The sequence below is a fragment of the Neolamprologus multifasciatus genome, chromosome 3, assembly GCF_963576455.1.
Source record: "Neolamprologus multifasciatus chromosome 3, fNeoMul1.2, whole genome shotgun sequence".
Taxonomy (NCBI): Eukaryota; Metazoa; Chordata; class Actinopteri; order Cichliformes; family Cichlidae; genus Neolamprologus; species Neolamprologus multifasciatus.
The window spans coordinates 33907753-33914697 of record NC_140441.1 but is presented as its reverse complement, the minus strand read 5'-3'; the positions used below and the strand labels follow the sequence as shown (position 1 = coordinate 33914697).

At 40.7% G+C, this 6945-nt stretch overlaps 1 pseudogene across 1 annotated transcript; it reads left to right on the top strand.

Annotated features, from left to right (window-relative positions):
* The first annotated feature begins 2107 nt into the window (after window positions 1-2107).
* Window positions 2108-4926, top strand: LOC146522685 (uncharacterized; annotated as a pseudogene). The gene is made up of 2 exons (XR_014873001.1): window positions 2108-2881; window positions 2989-4926. The product of XR_014873001.1 is annotated as an uncharacterized LOC146522685 (transcript).
* The last annotated feature ends 2019 nt before the right edge of the window (window positions 4927-6945 follow it).

Genomic DNA, 6945 nt, shown 5'->3' with positions numbered 1-6945 from the left:
TAAACTCTGTCGTTTCTTGCATGGTGAACTTCACAGTCACCATCATTATGTGATGTGTTGGTTTAGTGTGTGACCAGCTCAGTTAGAAGAGACTCCCCCTGTAAGCGATCAGGGCAGCAAACAATACAAATAAACAAATCTGCAGAAGCAAAGTCACCAGAACTATTCTGTTAGCAGACATTTATCAAAGATGGCTGGTCTTTGACTCTGACCACAATGCAAGGTGTCACCCCTTATTCAACAGAGCATGTCTGTATCAGAGTGTGCAGATCCTCTCTGGAAACCCTAACTGTAAAGCAGGTCTCAGTTTCTTTTTCATAGTAAAAGGAAACCTCAACATCTCTCAGCCTACCAGACCCTCCACAGATTTTTCGGGACTCAGTGAACAAACACCAGAGATTATTTTTTTCTATTTGTGGACTAGGTAGAGGCACAGGACTCTCTCAGCCAACACGGGACCCCAAAACTGAACTGCAAGCTCGACATCAATATTGTATCTAGATCAACTCTCTCAAGTTACTGAAGTAATTATGTGCTTAAAAATGTATTCTTCGGGTGGCCAGAGAGAAAGGCCAGATTCTATGGCGTGGGGCGAAGATAATGTTTTTTCCGGATTACTCCTGACGAACCATGGACCGGCGTGTGTCCTTTACATAATGGAGCAAGGCACAGATTTTCTTCACCTGAGGAGGCTTCAAAATTCATTAAGAGTCCCCCGCGCGCGCACACACGCACAGACACATCCTCCAACCACACACACCCATATTTTGTTCCATTGCGGTTTATTTCAAACCTCAAACATTTAGTAAACAATTAATCAAATACAAGTAATCTGCAATAAATTACAGGTAGTGATAAAATAAACTACTTTTACGCTATGTCCACACCTCCACGGGTATTTTTGAAAATGCAGCTGTTTCTATGCGTTTGGGCCTTTCGTCCACACATAAACGGCATTTTGAATCACCGAAAACTGAGATTTTTTAAACTCCTTTTTTTGCGTTTATGCATGGACGAGGAATACAGAGTTTATCACGCAACATCAAAGGTATGTGCCTTTTTTCACATCACACTGTGCGCCACGTTATTGTTTACATGAGATGAATTGCAGAATGGCAGATAGAGACAAAATACTGTTACTGTTAATCTGACTATCTCCAGGTTTTACATGCTTACATATAGACACGCAGTTACTGTCCGTCCATTTAGAAAGGCAGAGGCGTCACAGTGTGATTATTTTACATGCAGTTGTTTTTTTTTTTCATGTGTAATAATATTCAACATTGCTATCAATACATTTTTTTCAAAAAAATGCCTCTGTGTGCAAAATGGGTTTAAAAACATGAACAACTGTGGGATACTGCTAGTCTGTGATTTGAACCGGGGGAACAAATAGTGGCAGGATCAGTCTGATATTATTTGTATCCCACTGTAACTTTACTGTATAAAGAGCTAACATCTCCAAAATGTGAGGAGTAGTTAGTCATTACAACAAGTGTTTGTGAACTAAAAATCAAGAATGTGGGATGCTGTTTGTCCGTGATTTAAACAGCCCAGCGCTGCTCCCAACGAAGGGAAAAGCAATTACGCAGGGGAGACCTACCTTAGCACTTGTGCAGGTGAATCCAAAGGGAAGATATGCTTCACCATATTTTCTAGTCTTTGGCTTAGAATGAAGTTGGTTTGGAAACCTATTCAGCGATGCTTCATCTCCTGCTTTGCGTTTCGCCCGTGCTAGCAGTGTCCAAGCATTTTTTTCCCCTTTCATTGGTCCCCCTTTAAAAGCTGGCTTTTTGTAACTTGAAGAACAGAGGAGTAAGGAGAGAGTGGTGGTGTGGGGACTGGTGTGCGAAAAAAGAATAGGATAACCTCCCTTTGTCTTTGGTTTTTTTTTTGTTTGTTTGTTTGTTTGTTTGTTTGTTTGCTTTTGAATTACTTATTTATGTATTTATTTTTCAGTTCTGTTATCAAAGTTTAAAATGAAATACAAATTGTTGTTGACAAAAAAATTTAATTTTTTTCATATCTTTTCTTTTACTTTAAATATATAAACTAAATATATAAACTTATACATATATAAAATATATAAACTTAAGCTGTAGCTGTGGCTCATGTTTCTGGAGTTTTCAATTCAGAATCTTCACTCTCAGGCTGCAGTGAGTGACACCTACCGACAGGTACTAAGTGTGGTTGCTGTCAGCTTTGGTAGCGTACTGTACCTTTGTGTAGAAAAGAGTCACACTGACACATTCAGACAGTTTAAGAAGTGCTTGGAGAAAAATGATTTACACAAAAATACCTAGCTGTATGCAGTTTTTTTTAAGGATAAATAGTCTACATACATGTCTGAAAGTCATTATTATAAAAGTACTCATTTTATTTGTAGCCACAGTCATGCTTCTAATTATCAGGTGCCCTCTGTACTGCTGTTACACTGCTTAGGTCAAATTGAAAAATCTTCAGATAATATAGACTAATATCAGTGAAAGTGATAAACGTTTCTGTACTTAATCATCAGTCAGTGAAGGACTGAAAGCCAGAGAAAAAGACTTTTATAGTTTCATTTTCTTTATGAGTTGAAACATGGCGCCACCTTGTGGATAAAAATCATTTCTGAAGCTCTGAAGACTTTAAAATGTGAAATATTTTCAGAACAAATTAAAGTGCAGGTTTTTCCTCTGGTTGTTTCTATTGCAGTGGTTGAAGTTCTTGTAGTTTTGATCAGTCAGTGTTATTATCTGACTGACATTTTCCTTCTTCTATCTGTACTGACAGCCCTTTGACCTCATGTGTTGATGGCTCTTCACCTCTGTCTCCTCTCACAGGGAGAAGATGATCTGCAGGATCCTGCTGCTCATCATCCTCACCTCATGTGTCTCTGGTTAGTTTACAGCTTCACTTTATGAACTCCAAATAAAGCTCAACAACAGATTTGTTCCAGTTCTCAGTGTGTCTGCTCCTCTCTTTCCCTCTCTGTCTCCTCAACAGGATCATTTGTAGTCAATGTGACACAGACCTGCTATCAGGCAGAGGAGAACCACAACATCACACTGGAGTGGACGTTCACCACCAAACCTGACAGATCTCCAAAACTCTCAACAACCTCTGTGAACTCTTTATCAGTGATAAACTCTCAGTCCTGTATCATGTTCATGAAGGTGTTGAGGTGTCAGAGTCTCAGGATGAAAAGTTTTCAGGAAGAGTCCAGAGTGACAAAGACGCCCTCAGAGAAGGACGAATCAGACTTCAACTGTCCAGACTCAGGACTGATGACTCGGGTCTGTACCTGTGTGAGGTGAACACTGATTATGGCTTCAGTGTTGGAAAATGTCAACTCAATGTCACTGGTAAGATGATTATAATTGCTATTTTTATCTTTATTTAAATAAACAAGAAGTGAATGACAGGTGTTAAGAACTGTATTCTTGTACATGGCAATAAACGTCATGAGTTAAAGTCCACATGGTCCTGGGACTGACAGCAGCAGCTCTGTTTGTCTGCTGTCATTATTTTTGTTTTACAAAGGAACAACATCTCTTACTGTAACATCTGTTTTATTGCCAGAAAATAAATTATATACAAGGTAATGAAGCCACATATAGGGGAAGTTATATAGATATGTGGATAGATACAGTGCTGACAATGACTGTTGACAGTGTTACAAGTACTTGCACTTTCAATTCAGTTTACACCCACATGTAAGCTACAAGATCTACAAAACACTGCTTTTGCTTATTATTACTTTCTTTTGGTCGTGTGAAGGGAACCTGCAACGTAAGAATTTCATTGCTCTGCGTAACCATTTGTGTTTTGCGGTGTACATGACAATAAACTTCTTGAATCTTGAACACTTTATTAATCCGAGGTGGGAAATAGTTCTGTTTTAGATGATCAGTTGAATTATGAAAGCTAAAAAATGTAAACATTGGAAATATAAACAAAATAAGTAAAAATAATTCAAATAAAGTGAAATCATAAATTAAATATTTCAAAGTTAAAATAACACCATGAGGAGATTAAGACTCATCATGAAGATCAGTTATTCCACAGAGCTGGGACACTCTGAGGACTGTGGTTCACACCATCAGGAAGCTTTCTTCTGATTGGTCAGCAATCAAGGTGACTGTGTGACAGTTCATGTAATCAAAGTTGGGGTAACAGTCAGGTCTCTCTCTTGACACATAAGATTGATGTGGATGAAAGCTTTACCCTTGAAATACACAAAATCTCTACAAAGGATGTAAACATATTACAGTGATTATCACACCAAACTTTAATTAAACAAACCCCAAAACCACAGTTTTGTTTTCCAATCCAATGAAAGAAATAAACTATGGTAATTATGAGAAAACAAACAAGTGTACAGTGTAAATTGCTTGTTTTGGAGAAATTGTGTAACGGAGGACTGAATATGGATGTTTACTTATTGTCTCCAGTGTGTTTACTGGTTCTATGACCTGCAACTCTGGCACTCTCCCCAACTTCACACCACATGATTTATATCATTATGTTATCAACAAGGCCTCAAATTATCCTGGATGGGATCTGAAGGCCTACAAAAGTTTGGATGCTTCTCAGTATTTTGTGCCATGATGAGAAACACGCTGCACCCACGGTCTCTGTCACTGCTCAGGTATTTATGTGATGAGAGAAGAAACTGGCAGAATTAAAGTTGGAATGAGTCTTCTGCTTCTCGCTTTTTCCCCTTATAGACTGTAGACCTGTAGTCAAGACCGCCTAAACCAAGACAATACCAAGACCAGAGGGTATCGAGACCAAGACAACACCAAGACCAAAACAAAGTCGAGACGAGACCGAGACAAAAAAGTCTTTAAACTGCAGCCAGATGCTGCTTCGTTTATGGATGTCAGACATATTTATGTGTTCTTGCTTTCACACAGCCCTCCTCACTGCTGTCTACTGTCTCACTCACTTACTGAGAGGACAGTAAGTCCTCTCAGTAAGGACTTACTGAGACATGTTATTGTTTATTAATAAACAGCACACCGTGGTCCCGCTGTTCATCCGTCACTGCCTCGCTTTTTCGCTGATTTTTTTATTGCACAGTACAACTTTCAATTGATTGACAGCCTGATTGACAAATCTCCTCCATGTCGTGTCTCCTGCGCTTGCCAAATTTGTCATGTTTGGTTTTGATAACCATCACGTCCAATAGAAAAAAACAGCACAAAAACACCCATAACTATGGCCCTCATTCGGAACCTCAATAACACTTTTACGTTTTGCAATCTACAAAGGTTTGCACTTTGAGAATCAACTTGTGAGAACTGTGACTACTGTTCATGTGTGTAGGGAAAACGTTTATAAAGTGCGTGGCGAGGGGCTAGTTATTCTGAGAACCCCTGCTGCAATAAATGAGGGACCACTGTATATACTTTCTCTATGACTATTGTTTTCAACCTGTTAACATTTAATATTGTCTTGATAGAACCAACTGATTCTGGAGCAGAGCATCCCCTGTTGCATCTCCTGGCTCCCCAGTCCCTGGTCCCTCCGCTCCTGCTGCTGCAACCACAGGTATGAAATTGTAGCAACAGATGTCAGCAAGCACTGATCGCTTTTTACTCTGAATCAAATCACTTTTATTGTCACATCACATGTGCAGGTACACTGGTACAGTACATGTGAGTGAAATTCTTGTGTGCGAGCTTCACAAGCAACAGAGGTGTGCAAAAATACAATAACATAAAACAAGTAAAATATAAGAATGGCTAAATCTGAGACTAATAAATATATGTACAATATAAGAGTGTATGCATTACTGGATGTGTATACTAAATATGTTTTTCTATGTGTGTGTGTGTGTGTGTGTACATATTTTACAAATTAAATAGAGTAAACAATAAAATAAATATATAAAATATACAGAGGTTGGTAGTTGAACATGTGCAAAATAAGTGGCATTTATATACAGTGTGGAGTGCATAATGTTGAAGTTCCAGTAGTGAAGGTGAGGTGTCTATGACGTATTCAGCAGTCTGATGGCCTGGTGGAAAAAGCTGTCTCTCAGTCTGCTGGTACGAGACCGGATGCTGCAGAACCTCCTTCCTAATGGAAGTAGTCCGAACAGTTTATGCTTGGGTGACTGGAGTCCTTGATGATCCTTCCCGCTTTCCTCAGGCACCGCTTCCTGTGGTTCCAGGTGGTGATGCATCCAGTGAGGATGCTCTCAATGGCACAGCGATAGAAGGTCCTGAGGATGCGGGGGCTCATGCCAAATCTTTTCAGTCTCCTGAGAAAGAAGAGGCGCTGCTGCGCCTTCTTCACTGTTTTGTTTGTGTGTACTGACCACGTAAAATCCTCCGCCAGATGTACACCAAGGAAGCGGAAGCTGCTCAGTCTCTCCACAGCAGCACCGTTGATGGTGATGGGGGTGTGTACTTCTCTGCACCTCCGGAAGTCCACTATCAACTCCTTTGTCTTTGCGACGTTGAGGGTGAGATGGTTGTCTTGACACCAGTGGGTCAGGGCGCTGACCTCCTCCCTGTAGGCCGTCTCATCACCGTTGGTGATAAGACCCACCACTGTAGTGTCGTCAAACTTCACAATGATGTTGGAGTTGTTAGTGGCTGTGCAGTCATAGGTGTAGAGTGAGTACAGGAGAGGGCTCAGTACACACCCCTGTGGAGCACCAGTGTTCAGTGTGATGGGGGATGAGGTGATGCTGCCCAGTCTGACTACGTGGCGTCTGTCAGACAGGAAGCTAAGGATCCAGCTGCAGAGGGAGCTGCTCAGTCCTAGATCCTGCAGTTTCCTGTCCAGCTTCGAGGGAACGATGGTATTGAATGCTGAGCTGTAATCCACAAACAGCATTCTCACATACGTGTCTCTCTTCTCCAGGTGTGACAGGGCAGTATGTAGTGTCAGGGCTATGGCATCATCAGTGGACCTGTTGTGGCGGTATGCGAATTGTAGAGGGTCCAG